This window comes from Macaca nemestrina, chromosome 12 (assembly GCF_043159975.1).
Source record: "Macaca nemestrina isolate mMacNem1 chromosome 12, mMacNem.hap1, whole genome shotgun sequence".
In the NCBI taxonomy this organism is placed as follows: domain Eukaryota; kingdom Metazoa; phylum Chordata; class Mammalia; order Primates; family Cercopithecidae; genus Macaca; species Macaca nemestrina.
In genome coordinates, this window is record NC_092136.1 from 126206335 (window position 1) to 126223184 (window position 16850).

Here is a 16850-nt window from a genome sequence, read left to right on the forward strand (position 1 = left end):
CCCATAGTCCACGGATAATTCTCCCTCCTTCTCTTTCCCTCACTTATCCTATATGTTCACATCACTGCAGTTATTTGGTGGGCAGTTGTAGTCTTAGATCAGCTTTGGTGAATGGGAACCCAGCCTGAGGGCTTGGAATTCATTTAGTGAAGGAACCTTGGTGAGCAGGTTGCTGCTGTGGAGGGACCACTATGTGAAAGGACTTTAGTCTTCAAGAGCCACCTAATGACCCCAAGCATCACCCTGTCTCCCCATGGCTTAATTACCTATTTCCTTTTCTAGATGATGTAAGCTCTATTTTGCTTACCACTGCATCCATGGGGGCTGGACAGTACAGTTTAATGAATTTTTTAAATTGAATGAATTAAGATTCACAAGTAATTTGAAAGGAATCTCTATTTATCCCGTTGGTGTTTCTCAGTCCTGAGCTGCATTGCCAAAGTTTCCAGTTGCTTCATGACTTGGCCAGTCCCCAATTGTCTCAAAGCCCAGTTAAGAGAAACACTTCAGTGCTAATAGATCTGGAAACTTAAGCTCTGGAGCGCCACCTGTCAGATGAGATTTGCCTTCAAAGGCCACTGGCTCTGACCTTTTGATAACATTTAAAAAAAAGAAACCTTACATATTGACTGAATCAGGCCTGTCTCCAGTGAAGATCTAGGCAGCTATTTGTATTTCTGTTTGGATTTTTGGGTCCTTTTCTTTTTGTACTTCTGGGTAAGGATAAAGGAAAAACGTTCCTTTGCTTGACAAAACCTCATTTAAAAGTTGTTTGTATATATTTTTTAATGGAACCCAATCCCTTAAGCCTTTAAAAGCAACCTCTACTGAGCTCGATAAACCATTTCCAATGTGGCAGCTTCTAATCCAGGAGAGTTAAGAAGGCAGATGCTAACCAACCACCAATTGCATCCCAGGACAGTTGCTGGAAGTCTCAAGGCTCTGCAAGCTGAAGATGAGATCGGCTAATCCTGACTCTATTCTTTCATCTGCTCTGTTAGCTGGCCCTACTTGTACAATTAATATTCTCCCTGGTGTTGATTTTGTTCAAATATATTGGGCCCATCAATCACCCACTTTCCAACTCATCTGTCTGCATCAGTCAATTACAAAGTTATTTTTGAACCACTAGGATTCTTGTGAGATAGACACAAGAAGGAGCTAAACTCATTTCAGGTTTGACCTCTGTGGCTGGGATCTGAGAAGGCTTAGTTTGCTTACACTTCATGGCCATCCAATCCAATCTGGCTTGTAGAATAGAAAGGCCACTTGCTTAATTGGGAACACTTTAATATAGATATCCATTAACTTATGCTAAATTACAGTAAAACATCTATGGAAGAACTTGATGTGACATCTGCATGAATACTAAATAACTTCATTACAATCAGTACTGTGACAATGAATATGAAATGAACGTGCCCAGAGAAGACAATTAATCTCCCACCTTCCCAAGCCAGCACTGTTTTATTTTACCCTGCATTGTACTAAAAAAATAAGGTATAGAAGCTCTATGATTTTTCTGTCTATCTCACTCACTCTTCAGCTGGTGAGTGGACCCCGAGAGCTCCTGTCATTTGTAGAGTGGAGACTGACCCACCCTGAGGAATAGCCATGGGCAGTGGGTATGTGGGGCTCCTGGGGTCCCACTTTGGTTTGGGAAAGGAAGCTGTCAAGACTACCTGAACACAACACACACACAGACGCGTGCGCACACACACACACACGCACGCACACACACAAAATTAAAAGACGTCCTCATCCGGAACTAGCAAACAGACTGTCAGTTCAGATTAGCAACATCAAAAGCATTCCAATCTGTTCCCTGCATATATTACATGCATAGATCTGAGAGAAGAATTTGGCCTCTGAATTAAGTCAACTTTTTCCTTCTGGGCTGCTTGTACCTGAAATGTGTGGTGAAGAGCGTCCAGCAGTCAGATGAATATACCTCATAGCACTTAGTCTGAACCTTACAGCATGGTCTTAAAGAGACGCCCTCTCATATTACTTGCTGCTATTTCACATGGGTTCTTTCTGAATCCAGGAAGAACCATGGGACCCTTGGGTTGAAGACTATGCCTAACTCTGTATGAGGGTCACTCAGAATGGAGGCATGCATGAAAGAACATTCCTGGGTTCTCCATTCTAGTCATTTCCCTCCTATGTCACTGACTTATTGCTGGCATCTCCTCTCCTTTACCTTCATATTGGAGTCCTTAGATCTCTTCTCAGTCTTATGGCTTTAAACATCAACTCTACTCTGATGTCTCTCAATTTTGTATCCACAGCCTAGACCACCCCTTAAATTCTGGACTCATCTATCCAATTGCCTAGTCATCCCCTCCACTTGCATGTGTAATAGGCATCTCAAATTTCACATGCTCTGAAAAGAACTCCTGATCTTCTCCCACAGGTCTGCCCCTCTCACGGTCTTCTTCATCTTTGAAGAAGATGATAAACTTGTCAGTGGCAATTTTATCCTTCCAGTTACTCAGACCAGGAAACTTGGAGTGAGTGATCCTAGACTCTTCTCTTCCTTTCACACCCACATCCAATCTGTGAATATAGCCTGTTGTCTCAAAATATATTATAAACCAACCACCTCTCACCACTTCCTCTGCTACTTTCTTGGCCCAAATCTCACCACTTGTTGCTCAGATGGTTGTTACAGTCAGGGTTCTGGGTTTAGCAGGGTCTCTACTCCAGGCCTAATCTCTGAAGAGCCTCTTGGTGGTCACAAAGCTACTTGCCACTCTCATCAGATCAGGGTGCAGAGTGTCATGAGGAGTTTTACAGATTCTGGCTACAAAGACCTGAGGTAAAAAGATACCTTTGACGTTAGTAACAACAGAAAGTGAGAAAATTGCTATTACCACCTAGACTGCAAGCAAATAACATTCTGGCCAGTGGGATATGTCTCACCAATACATTTACAGGTCGCAGACATCTATGACACCAGCCTCTTGGCTTCTTATGGGGATAGTGGCTGCATCATGTCCCACTGTATCCTTGCAGCTGACTCCATTTCCCTATTACATAACACAAGTCTTTCTCCCTCTCTCTTTGTATCCAGAGGCTCCAGCATATTTACATAGCATAATCAATGCTATGTAAATACACAATTATATATGAATTCATAGCATATGTGAGAACTCAGAGTAAATCCAATTCCATTTAGAACCATGTAATACTCACTGAGGTTCCCATCACAGTCCCCTTGCTTACATGTGTACATCCTCAACTTTCACTCTTTCTCAGGTCAGGAGAGTGTCAATTCTGCAACTTCAAGTGGCAGTTAGGGAAGGATCCTCTCTCCATTATATGAAAAGTAGGTGTCTAGTGGGGAGGAGCTTCCTTCTGAAATGCTCAGAAATGTACCAATGTCCTTGGATGCTGCAGATGGAGCCCAGATCCCAGTGGGCCACTGCTGGGCTGTTCACAGAGAGCCAGAGACCCCTTTGGAAAGGGTGGATCTCCATAACCCATGGGAGGGGAGGGAGCTCCAACAATCTTGTTAGTGTATCAAGTAATAGATTTTTGACAGACGATTTCCTGCCTTCTAGTCCCAACTTCAAAATGCTTCCTGCACTGGTCTCACTGAGGTTGGTGATTAGTTCTCACTTTCCCCTCTTCTGAGACCAGCAAGAGGCTCTGTTTGTGCCAAGTCTCCCTGTAAACACTGTGGTTATGCCCACACTAGGCAATGCCTTCCCGGGAGATAACATTGCATTTACTCCAGGACTCCTACAGGGAACAGGAGGGGAAGAAAATTGCCTCTCTGTGAAAGCACATTACAATGTGGCCCAAGCTAGACTCACCAGAAATGTTAACTCTGCCCTGCTCTTTCCATTCCCTACCGCCTTTCCTCTGCCTTTTCCAAGTAAACTCTTACTCTAGGAAATACAGGTTTGATTTTCTTGGGTGACCACCATCTCCAAGAGAACCTCTGGAAGTAGGCCAAAGAACAAAGAGGAAGCCCCAGAAAGTTCAAGAGCATCTTACAGGAAAGGAAAGTGGTTATGGCAGATTGGAGTTGTAGGAGGTAATGACACAAAAGGGGTAGGCTAGAATCAGAGTCACGTAGGAGCAGTCTTCTGGAGGCAGGGGGATGGATGAAAGAAATGTCTTTATGTCCCTTCCAGGGTTACAATTTTGTATGTGCAAAATTCTTAACTGTACATCCAGTTGAACAAAGTAAACATTTATCAAGCATCTCCTCTGTGTCAGGCTCGAAGTGAGAAATTCAAAGGTGAACCAAACATGGTTCCAGAGTGCAAGATCCTACAAAGTAAAAGGGTAAAAAAAAGGCATTTTGGCTTCTTTTCCTCCCTCCCATCCATCCATCCATCCATCCATCCAGCCAGCCAGCCAGCCATCCAATGCAAGGCATATTGTAATAAAGGAGACACAACTCTAGGCAGATGTCATAAGTACTAGAATCAGATTGAAAAACTGACTCTACCACTTACTAACTCTATAATATTGAGCAGAAAATGTAAACATGCATAGCTTCAATTTTCCCATTTCTGTAGCAAGAATGTTAATTATATCTATATCATAGGGTTAACATGGGAATTAAAGAAGATAATGCATATTAAAGTTCTTGGTACATAGCAGATGCTCAGTAAATTAATATTTATTAAACTAATGAATTACAAATAAAGAAAATGTTAGGGAAACACAGAGGGGAGCTCATCAATAGTTGAAGAGATTGGGCTAAAATTTACAGGAAGGATGGAATTTGAGATGATCTTGAAAGGTGAAGAGGATTTTAACATATACAGATGCAAGCTATTTCAGACAAAGGGAAAAAACGTGAGTATTGAAGTGGAAAAGAGGAGGTCATGGTTCAGGGAAAGGTGAGTAGTGGGAAATAGGACTGAAGATGTAGGCTGAGGCGATATCATGGCAAATCTTTATCGCTACACTGATGATATGGACTTGATCCTTGGACAAAAGTGCATTAGCAGGGATTCTGGAGCAAGGCATAACTGTGGTTTAGGAAGATCAATGTGGCAACACAATGAGTAGGATTGTACTGAAGATGAATTGGAGATAGGGAGAGGAGTTTGGAGGCAGCAGTAATCTCAATGAGATTACATGAGGATTTTAACAAAGCTGGTTACAGTAGAAATGGAGGAAATAGAAACAGAGTTGTTAGGAACTGGTGACCAAAAAGATGAAGAGAATGAGGGGAGGGAGAGCAAAGCTGACCCTGAGCATTTAGGGAGAGAGAATAGAGAAGACCATGATGTCAACTCTAGCTCGGGAACACAGAGAAAAGGCAAGAGTTTTTGCAGGAAGGTAAGCTATGTGCTAGATGGAGAGTTAGGGACCTTGTAGGAAACCATGTGCAGATGCTCAGTCTAGCTTGATCTATGTGCCTACATCCAGGCCATGGTCCAGAACTGGATATAAGGAAGTAGCATCAGCCTCATAGGGGTAATGGCTGAAAGTGTGGGGAAGGATGTCATTGAGAAAGGGCTAAAATAACTCTTGGTTTAGGGGACTAGCATGGTAGATTGAAGTAGATCCAATGAATAGTGGGCTCTGAGTACTGGGGACTGGAAAATCAAGTAGGCAGAAGGACTAAAAGCTGAGTGTTAGTAATAGTAGAGGTAAAATGTGAGGCTTATAGGATTCAGATGGACTGAAGCCACCAAGGGAAGTGGGAAAATAGGAAAGGATGAAAAGACTGAAGACCAAGGGAAGGCCAAAAAGTAGGTCAAGAGGGAGTGAGAAAATGAGTGAGGACAGAGAAGAACTTTGACAATTGGAGCTGAATGTTCACTAGTTTTGAGTTGTGCATTTCAAGATGCAAATGGGGTAGATGCAGGTCACTTGGGGGAAGACTGCTGGGACCTGAGGAGGGCAGAGGCTTGGGAGGGACTGAAGTCACCAAGGATGAAGCTGGTGATGACATGGGTTGGGGGTGGGGGCTGAGAGCCTGGTACTAAAATCCTAGAGGAAGATGGAGTCCTGTCCAGAAAACCAGAAGATGAGGTGAGAAGAATAAAGAGATGGGACAGTGGATGGAAATATTGGGACAAATTGCTGAAACTGAAGTGGGTCTGGGGAAAACAACATGCAGGATGAATTTATCGATTCCTATTAAATGCCTCAAAGAGTTAAAGTGTTTAAGTTGGAGGGTCAAAGAACATCTATGAAACAAATAATAATCTATAGATGTATAAAGCTAGCAAATATTTTAAGTGCTAAAATGTGTGGTGCTGGTCACATATAGCTTGAGCCTAGTGCCTTTGACCAGCCCTCCTGACAAACAGCAAACGTGCCAAGTTCCATAAGGCACCATTGCAGCCCAGGAGAGCTAAGATCTATGCCCTGAGGTGAGGGCATAGATGAGGTGAGGACTTGGGATGAACCTTGAGGGAGGGGGTGGGATTGAAGGGGGAGGAGCATTTCAATCAACGGGAGAGTGGATAAATGAGCAGAGGTGAGGTGAACACAGCATATTCTGAAGATATTGCAGGAGGGGTGCAGGCTGGGGGTTATGAAGGAAAAAGCTGGAGGAAGATAGAGTGGGACCAGAAAGCGAAGGGATGCAGACTGACATCATAACAATTCAGAAGCCAATGAAATATCCTCAACTTGATTTCCCTGTGGTTGTGGTCATGGGCCAATTGCAGCATTTAGTTTTTATGTGGACCTCCAGCGTCTTCATGTGTGGTCCTCAAATCCTGAATACTTCTATCCCAGAGCATTTACCACACAGTGCTGCTGGTATGCCAGCCTTTCTCCCTCCACTGTGAGCCATTTGAGGGCAGAGACCAGACCGTCTCCGCAGCCTCTCAGGCTATAGGATACCCTGCATTATGCAGACTGAGAGCTCTAGAAATATTTGTGGCATGAATGAAACAATTCATGAGTAACAGCTGGGCATAAATCAGAATATGCACTTGAACTGGGCTACAGCGTTCCACCAGAGGCCTTCCACATCTAAATGGAAGCATCGCGGCGCAAGGTGAAATTCTAGGTTTCTGAAGAAGAAAAGGTAAGAAGGACTCTCAAAGCCTTTGTTAATTAAAAACACACACAGCTCTTCAGGGAACATTTCCCTGCCTCCCATTCTCCCTCATTGCACTGAGCGGCAGATAAGGTGGTGTCTTCACCTATGCTTTGGACCACATTTAATTAAAAGCCTACATTACTGCTTCTTCACACACCTTGTTTTATTTCCTTTCCTTCCTTCCATGCTAAAGAGGGCCAGGGCTAATACTAATGCATATGCTGTTAAACCTTTTTAATTAACTTCAACTTCTCCCAGAGATTTATGTTTAAACAGTAAATTTTTTGTTGATACTCAAATACATAGGCGGCACTCGGAATGATGTACGAGTACTCTTGTCCTCAAAATGATTCTTCATGAGTTACCACCAGAGACGTTTCCATGAGCCTCTTTTATTAAAATAATAATACTCAGCAAGGCAATAATGCTTTACAACCGGCAGCTAATTAACCCACACCACCCCCCAAACAGGTCAGCATTAGCATCTGCAGGTTCGCGATATGATCGCCCAGTGGGTCCCCTTGTACCTTCGAGTCAGCACTGAATCGGTCTGGGTTTGTGCTCCGGCATCTGTGAGTAATGATTTTCATTTAAAACACATCTTTGTTCTTAGACTGTAGCTCAATCTATTATTATCGTTATTTATTTTGTTCTTGTTTAGTGCCTTCCCTGCACTGGGTATCAGTATTTCTGATCTGCAGTTGACCTCTTGAAACAGAATTTAACCATGCCTTGGAAAATCCAATTGATTTAAAACTCTTGTCTAATTGCAAAATCCATTTATTTTTCTGCAACTCTGAATTTGTGCCCCAAGTATTTTTTTTTTTTTTTCAAACAGAGTCTCATTCTGTTGCCCAGGCTGGAGTGCAGTGGCACGACCTCGGCTCACTGCAACCTTCATCTCCTGAGTTCAGGTGATTCTCCTGCCTCAGCCTCCTCAGTAGCTGGGATTATAGGCATGCACCACCACACCCAGCTAATTTTTGTATTTTTAGTAGAGACGGGGTTTCACCATGTTGGCCAGACTGGTCTCGATCTCCTGACCTTGAGTGATTCAGCCGCCTTGGGCTCCCAAAGTGCTGGGATTACAGGTGTGAGCCACTTCGCCTGGCCACCCCAAGTATTTTTAATCATGATCTATGCTGTCAATTGTAATTTCCATGTAGCAATTCTTTGCCAACAAAACCAATCTACCTACCCAAGTTCCTGTTCTTTTCTTCATGTTGAGACAACGTTTTTCTCCACAAGCTGATGTGGTTATATTCCATGTTGCACCACCGATGAGCCAATTATTTCAATTTTGGCATCAGATTCAGAAGAGACTTTAATGATCCTCAATGGCATAAACTGAATTTTTATTCCTACAGCAATTTAGTAATGATGATGACACTTAAGCACTTAGAAAGTATTACTCATCTTCCAACCACTGACAAACAGGAGGCTGGGCACTTTTCATTTTAGACGCTTTTCTAGGCAGGCCTGATGGGCACCTCAGCATGGACAGCATTTCACAATATTTAGGGAGCCCAGGCTCACCCCTGCTACTCTGCCAGGAGCTATAGAAAGAAAAATCTCCAAGCCCCAGTGCCTGTCTGCTGGGGTTTCTAGCTGGAAGTCAGAATGAGCTCCCAAGCCTTGCACGCCCATTTTAATTAACTCGTCTATTCACGCATCCAACAAATATTTAATGAGTTTCTGCTAGGTAAGGAAACCCAGCCCCAGGAGGAAGACTGAGATAGATGAGGTATGCCCCTTTCCCTCTAATCAAATTCAACCCCACCCCTCTCACCAGGGTCCAAGTTATTTGAATACTTCATTTATGCATATGTTTACTCCTTTCATTCAGTAAACGTTTATCAGGCACCTTTTAGTGTAAGGTACTCTGCTGGGAGCCCAAAAGTTTACCAAGAAGATCAAATCTGTCAGCAAGTCCCTTTGGTTCTTCCTTCAAAGTAAATTTGGAATCTGATCTTCTTGCCCCTCCAAGGCTACCCCCTGGACCAAGTCACTCGGACCCTGTGCCCGGATGGCGGCCAGATCCTCCTAATTGGTCTCGCAGCTTCCATCCTTGCCTTCTGCTGTCTAGTTTCAACAGAGCAGTCTGAGTAGTGCTTTTAAAAACCTAAGTCAGAGGGAGCCATTCCTTTGTTCGGAACGGTGCAGAGCATCCCATCTCACTGAGAGTGAAAGCCAGCACCCTCTTCGTGACTCATGTTACCCTCTGGGGTCTGGTCTCATTGTTACACTTCACTCTTCCTTTTGCTTGCTGATACGGTTTGGATTTGTGTCCCCACTCAAATCTCATGTCGAATTGTAATCCCTAGTGTTGGAGGACGGGCCTGGTGGGAGGTGATTGGATCATAGGGGTTGATTTCCCCCTTGCTGTCCTTGTGATGGTGAGTGAGTTCTCATGAGATTTGGTTGTTTGAAAGTGTGTATCACCTACTCCTTCACTCTCTTCCTCCTCCTCTGGCCATCTAATATGGGCTTACTTCCCCTTCGCCTTCTGCCACAATTGTAAGTTTTCTGAGGCCTCCCCAGATATGCCTGCCTTCAGAACCGTGAGTCAATTAAACTTCTATCCTTTTTATCCCATCTCAGGTAGTTCTTTATAGTAATGTGAGAATGAATGAGTGTACTTGCCCTGGCCTCTTTGCTTTTCCTGAAACTCACCAGGCATGCTCCTGTCTCAGGGTCTTTGCATTTGTGCAGTTCCCTCTGCCTGGGATGTCCTGTCCTCGGGCTCTCCCCTGCTTCAAGACATTGCTCAGTGGCTACCTTTTTGCGGACTGACCACCTTATTTAAAATGTACACCCCACCCCTATAGGAGTACTTTATCTCCCTCTCCATGTTTTGCCTGCCTGTAGAGTGCTTATCTCCATCTGATATGATTCATTTTTATTTGTTCATTTCGTGTCTTCCCCACTAACATGTCAGCCCCATGAAGGCTTAGCTATTTGTTTTATTGACTGATGTATCAATGCCTAGCACACAGATATTTAATACTTGTTGAACATATATATGTATGTAATGAGTGCATGTAATAAATAGTACTGTCATTATCTTCAAGCAGAACATGGTGAAACAGGAGTTATATCTAAAAATAAATAATGAGCTATGTTTTAAGAAAGCTGGAAATAAATATGGTAGCTCAAAGGGTAGAAAATTCATTTTGCCTGGTTGAATGGGTGGCTAAAATCAGAGTCCTACAATTTCAGGTGTGTCATGTTGGAAAATGTATTAGTCCGTTTTCACACTGCTGATAAAGACATACCCGAGACTAGGAAGAAAAACAGATTTAATTGGACTTACAGTTCCACATGGGTGGGGAGGCCTTAGAATCATGGAGTGAGGTGAAAGGCAGTTCTCACATGGTGGTGGCAAGGGAAAAATGAGGAAGATGCAAAAGTGAAAACCCCTGATAAAACCATGAGATCTTGTGAGACATATTCACTACCCCTAGAACAGTATAGGGGAAACCACCCTCATGATTAAAATTATCTCCTATTTGGTTCCTCCCACAACACGTGGGAATTATTGGAGTATAATTCAAGATGGGATTTGGGTGGGGACACAGCCAAACCATATCATTCTGCCCCTGGCCCCTCTGAATCTAATGTTCTCGTATTTCAAAACCAATCATGTCTTCCCCTCAGTCCCCAAATTCTTAACTCATTTCACTATTAACCCAAAAGTCCACAGTCCAAACTCTCATCTGAGACAAGACAAATCCCTTCTACCTATAAGCCTGTAAAACCAAAAGCAAGCTAGTTACTCCCTTGATACAATGGGGGTACAGGTATTGGGTAAATACAGCGATTCCAAATGGGAGAAATTGACCAAAACAAAGGGGTTACAGGGCCCATGCAAGTCTGAAATCCAGTGGGGCAAATTTTAAAGTGCAAAATGATCTCCTTTGACTCCAGGTCTCATATCCAGGTCATGCTGATGCAAGAGGTAAGTTCCCATGGTCTTGGGTAGCTCTATCCTTGTGGCTTTGCAGGGTACAGCCTCCCTCCCAACTGCTTTCATAGGCTGGCATTGAGTGTCTGCGGCTTTTCCAGGTGAACGGTGCAAGCTGTTGGTGGATCTACCATTCTGGGATCTGGAGGACGATGGCCCTCTTCTCACAGCTCCACTAGGCAGTGCCCTAGTAGGGACTCTGTGTGAGGGCTCTGACCCCACATTTCCCTTCTGCACTGCCCTAGCAGAGGTTCTCCATGAGGGTCCCACCCCTGCAGCAAACTTCTGCCTGGGCATCCAGTTTTCATACATTTTCTGAAATCTAGGTGGAGGTTCCCAAACCCCAATTCTTGACTTCTGTACACTCTCAGGCTCAACACCACATGGAAACTGCCAAGGCTTGGGGCTTGCACCCTATGAAGCCATGGCCTGAGCTCTACATTGGCCCCTTTCAGCCATGGCTGGAGCAGCTGGGATGCAGGGCACCAAGTCCCTAGGCAGCACACAACACAGGGACCCTGGGCCTGTCCCATGAAACCATTTTGTCCTAAGCCTATGGCCCTGTGATAGGAAGGGCTGCCGTGAAGACCTCTGACATGCCCTAGAGACATTTCCCCATCGTCTTGGGGATTAATATTCGACTCCTCATTACTTATGCAAATTTCTGCAGCCAGCTTGAATTTTTCCTCAGAAAATGGGCTTTTCTTTTCTATTGCATTGTCAGGCTGTGAATTTTCTGAACTTTTATGCTTGGCTTCCCTTATCAAACTGAATGCCTTTAGCAGCACCCAAGTCACATCTGGAACTCTTTGCTGCTTAGAAATTTCTTCCACTAGATACCGTAGATCATCTATCTCAAGTTCAAAGTTCCACAAAGTTCAAAGTTCTACAAATCTCTAGGGCAGGGGCAAAATGCTGCCAGTCTCTTTGCTAAAACATAACGAGAGTCTCCTTTGCTTCAGTTCCAAACAATTTCCTTATCTCCATCTGAGACAACCTCAGCCTGGACCTTATTGTCCATATCACTATCAGGCTTCTGGTCAAAGCCATTCAACAAGTCTCTAGGAAGTTCCAAACTTTCCCACATTTTCCTGTCATCCTCTGAGCCCTCCAACCTCTCCCTGTTACCAGGTTCCAAAGTCACTTCCACATTTTTGGGTATCTTTTTAGCAATGCCGCACTCTACTGGTACCAATTTACTGCATTAGTCTGTTTTCATGCTGCTGATAAAGACATACTCAAGACTGGGAAGAAAAAGGTTTAATTGGACTTACAGTTCCACATGACTAGGAAGGTCTCAGAATCATGGCAGGAGGTAAAAGGCACTTCTTACATGGCAGTGGTAGGAGAAAAATGAGGAAGATGCAAAAGTGAAAACCCCTGATAAAACCATCAGATCTCATGAGACATATTCACTACCATGAGAACAGTATGGGGGAAACCACCCCCATGATTCAAATTATCTCCCACTAAGTCCGTCCCACAACACATAGGAGTTGTGGGAGTACAATTCAAGATGATATGGGGGTGGGGACACAGCCAAACCATATCAGAAAAGAACTGCAATCCATGTCGAAATGAGAAAAGGGTTCCTTGCTATAGGATTTCTCAGTTAGATTAAGAAAGTCTTTTGGGAATTGGTGGGATGGTGCACAGTTTGTGTGTTTCATTGAACCTTGATAATTATTCCAACCAGGAATCCCTCTCCATCTTCCCCAAATCTCACAAACAAATTCCAACGATAAACTCCACTCCATGTTTCAAACAGGGACTATTTTCGAGAACCATGCATGCTCTTTCCAGATGTCAGTGGACAGCATCCAGGGGGCAGAGTCAGTGTAATTTCTCACGGCTGATTTTGACAGGAGATGTCAGGTTAGTCTTAGTTATCCTGGAGCCTAACTGGATCCTGGGAATAAATCTCTTATTTTGGTAGCACTTTAAAATAAGTGGCAGCAGTTCATGCATAATTACTGCTGAATTATCTAGGGGATTTATCAGGTTTGATTATAGATGCATAATGAATTTACCAGATTTGTGGGTATTAGGGAGATATTAATTCCATATGAAACCTCACAATTCATTCATGTGCCATTTGTTTTCATTCTTTTTTATAATAAGAGTTTAAATTATTAGTTTAATTAGTTTAAATTATTTGTACTTGTACAAGGTCTTGAAACACATATAAGGAATGATTATACCAGAGAACCCAATAAATGAGAAGTTTTGGAGACAGCATTAATTGTGATGAAGGGTTCATAAAGCAGTGGATGTTCAATTTTCCCATTTGGGGTGGTAATAACAGGTCTAATCATGACACCTCTATAAAGTCGTGGGAAGTCCCTAATTAACGTTTCTGAATTCAGATATTTAAATGAAGGTAGGGTAAGTCATTATGCCAGCTGGAGAATGAGGCAAAAAGGGGAGCTCATCCTTGTGCTAACCAAAGAAAAGATGAAATGGTGAGGGCTCATCGATTCTGGGCTGGGAGGAAGATAGGCACTAGTATGTCTGATCCGTCTGGAGGATTCCTTTAAAAAAAAACCCCAAGGTTCTGGAGGTCACTGGCAGGCTGGAATTTCAGCCTCTCAGAGTGAAGGGATGGGCTTCTTTGGGTTGGGTTCCAGCATCTGTTAACCCCCACCCCTTGTTCTTTGTGTGAAACCAGCACCCTCTAGCCAATGAGCCCAGGCTGGGCACTCTGTGGGTTGATGGATATAAACCATCTTCTTTCCTTAGGGCACAAAGAAGAACTAAGAGAGGAGAGGAAGCCTGGGCCAAGCCTGCCCAGGGAGTCTGTGGTGGTAGGAACAAGAGCTACCATGCCTTGAGCCCATTCTAAATGGTAGGCAAGTGCTAGATACTTTGCTCACACATTTCATCCTCATAACAGCCCTATGGTGTAGACAATATCATTATCTCCACTTCACAGGTCAGGGGACTGTGGACAAGAGGTCAGGCCATTTGCCAAAGTCCCCCACTCAGTCTATAGGTAGCAGGGCTCAGTTCCTGAGGATGTCTGATTCTAAAACCTGGTCCTTGATCTCTGTGCTCCATGACCTTCTGTAATCCCCACTGTCTCCCAAACATCAATGATGTCATTATAACCCCATCACCTACTCTTATCCATACCACCCCAAAGAGATACTATTTTTTGAAATCTGAATCTCAGATTTTCACTTTCCAGGCAATTCACTAGGACAGAGGCCTTTCAACTTTCCTCTCTGAGATCTTCCTCCATGAACCAATGACAAAAGGACCAGCCACCTCACTGTTCCCCTGTTGCCAGTAGAAAAAGCCCTACAAGGATTAATGCAAGAGGAAGTTCTGCTTTGGGTGAGACATCAGTTTAATTTATATTTGATTAAAAAAGTCATTCATTCATGCATTCAGCAGCCGGTATTTGTTAAATGTCTCCTACACTCTTAATTGGGTTTTGTTGGGTTGTGGGGGTGGGGGAGGGGAAAAGGAGAGCAGGTATAATAAAGCTTATGCCAGACACCTTGTTTATAATTTTCTTGTAAGGAATATATGTACACACCTGAAAAGTTAAGTAAACAAGAGAATGATGGAATAACTAGGCAAGCGAGAGAGTCAGATGGTGCGCTGTCTACAGAGTCCAACAGAGGAGGTGGTACTGGGGCCCGCGGTGGCCGAGGATGATGGCTTTGCAGAGGCAGAGGAATGACTGACTTGCTCGGTGAAGGATGGGCAGGGTTGGGGTGGCAGAAGAGGCACCAGCTGGACCTGCCCAGCAAACCAAGCCCCTGTGCTGCCTCGGTCTGTAAGTAGGCGTTTGACCTTGGGGGAATCACTCTCTAGCACCTCACTGTCTTTGCTGTAAGATGAAGACAATGATACCTCATGGGGTTGTCATGAAATTCAAATCGGGAAATGGATATGAAATGGTTCTGAAAGATGTAAAGAGCAATATAAACGCCACATATGGAATGAGAAAAAAGCAACACCGGAAGTGGCATTTTGCAAACTCCAATCTCCCAGGACCACATGTGGAGGAGCTCTTTTCAAGGTCACGTGGACACTTTGACCCGACTCTCTCCTGGCAGCATTCAGTGTGACATGCCAGGGCAATGAGAAATGGGAGGGGCTGCATGAGACATGGCAAGGCCGAGGCCAAGCCCCCAGGTTCATGGACATTCCATAAAAAGTGCATGGTGGAACCTGAGAAGGAGGAGAAGGGCAGGGATGCCTCTGACATTTTTTTCATCTCTGGTGCTATCAAACAGAAAATGTCACTTTGTTCCTCTGTAGCCATTTTTAGTTGCACCAAAAGGGGGAATTGAAAAATAGACCTTGTAGCTGCCTCCATGAGACTCAGGGGAAGGTGATACCACTTCTGCCTAGAGGGTGATCCCCGAGCCCAGCACATATCTCACCCTCAGTCACAGCAAGGCCACAGCCTTTGATTCTAGAATCTGATGTCCTTGAATCTCCCCATCATGGGCTTCCAGTTTCAAGGGGCACCTGGCCACATTAGTTTCTACTTTGAGAATCAGTTTGGCTGTGTTTCGATGTCTGCATTCAGCTTCACAAGGCTGGTGAGCGAGGGCTCATGGTTGGGACACCTGACAGGTGGCGGGGAAGACCTCTACTGGGGACACTGATTTTATTGTTAAAAGTTGCTAAAGGATGAGCAACTTAGCAGCTAGGACTTTTACCACTTCAGTGATAGAATGTAAAGTCAACCCCGAGAAGATGGATCTAGGGTACCTAAACTGAAAGTTTCCCCCCCCCCCCACAGCATATTGCAATGCAACAGTGAAAGGAATTTTAAATGGGCAGCTTCTCCTTTTCTCCTACCTCCAGGCATCTGCCTCTGAAATATTGAAGGTGGAGGGAGATAGGATTGGCATTTCTGGGAAGACCTCTAAGAAAGCGGTTTCCATCGAGAGGAAACTACAGGTAACAGTTAAAGAGGAAGAGCATGTGTAATGTAGGAAGCTCTTTTGCTTCAGATAGATGTCCTTCCCTCACCCGAGAGCACAGTAACCCTAAAGCGATATCCTGCATCTGTCTGGAGGGATTGTCTAGCCTGGCCCACATCCTGAGCCCTCGTCACCTGGGCAACCACACAGCCGACATCGTGAGAGGTCTGAGCCCCTCATACTCTTGAAGGTCAATGGATATTGCATATACTGCTTCAATGCTTTTCAACCGTTTTTGTTTTTGTTTTTTACAACCTTGAGTATTTTAAGGATATGCTTCTTTAAAGGCTTTGCTTCCCTCTGAATATTATGACTAGCCTATTGGGTCAGAGGCCAGGAGTCTGCAGAGGACGATTCATTCACCCCAGAGGCAGCTCCTTGCTTTTATCCTGGCCTCAACATGGTAGCTCAAACTGCCAGATTTTACGTAGGAGGAAGGAAGACACCGAAGGATGTTCCTAGCTGGCACAGGCTGTACTGAACACAGGTCTCACCCCACCGTGGGCAGGTGGTGGTGGAGTACATCTGTCTGTCTCTGTGTTGGTGGCTGTGATTTGGCAGCTCTGCCGAAGATTTGTGAGATGGAGAAGAAAGTTCAGGGTTGGGGTACGGGGAAAGGGATAAGAAAGAAGATTAGTCACTTGAGTCAGGATAATTTTTCCTGATGTCAAAGCCTCACCCAGGAGAGCTCTCGCTGTTGCCTGCTTTTATCTGGAAAACAATGTGAGCAGTATCTCTCAAAATTAGGTCAGGGCTTGCAGAGGCAGGGGCTTGCCAAGGTGCTAACTGCCTGAATCCTCGGTGGGTTTACACAGCTCTCTGCTCTGACAAATGCCTCCTTTGTCTCCCTGAAAAGCCTGCCTCTTTTCTCCTTCACCCCTTCACTCCCCCCACAAACAACTGAATTTGG

At 44.3% G+C, this 16850-nt stretch overlaps 1 protein-coding gene and 1 long non-coding RNA gene across 10 annotated transcripts in view; one reads left to right on the forward strand and one right to left on the reverse strand.

The window, feature by feature from the left end:
• Positions 1-16850, reverse strand: part of LOC105476237 (kirre like nephrin family adhesion molecule 3) — a 579748-nt gene that overhangs the window by 215195 nt on the left and 347703 nt on the right. The window lies entirely within an intron of this gene.
• The window catches only part of LOC105476236 (uncharacterized), a 227226-nt gene that overhangs the window by 201009 nt on the left and 9367 nt on the right, over positions 1-16850 (forward strand). For both annotated transcript variants that reach the window (XR_011611277.1, XR_011611276.1), the window contains one exon: positions 14182-14330. This is a non-coding gene — a long non-coding RNA (uncharacterized lncRNA). The remainder of the gene's footprint in view (positions 1-14181; positions 14331-16850) is intronic.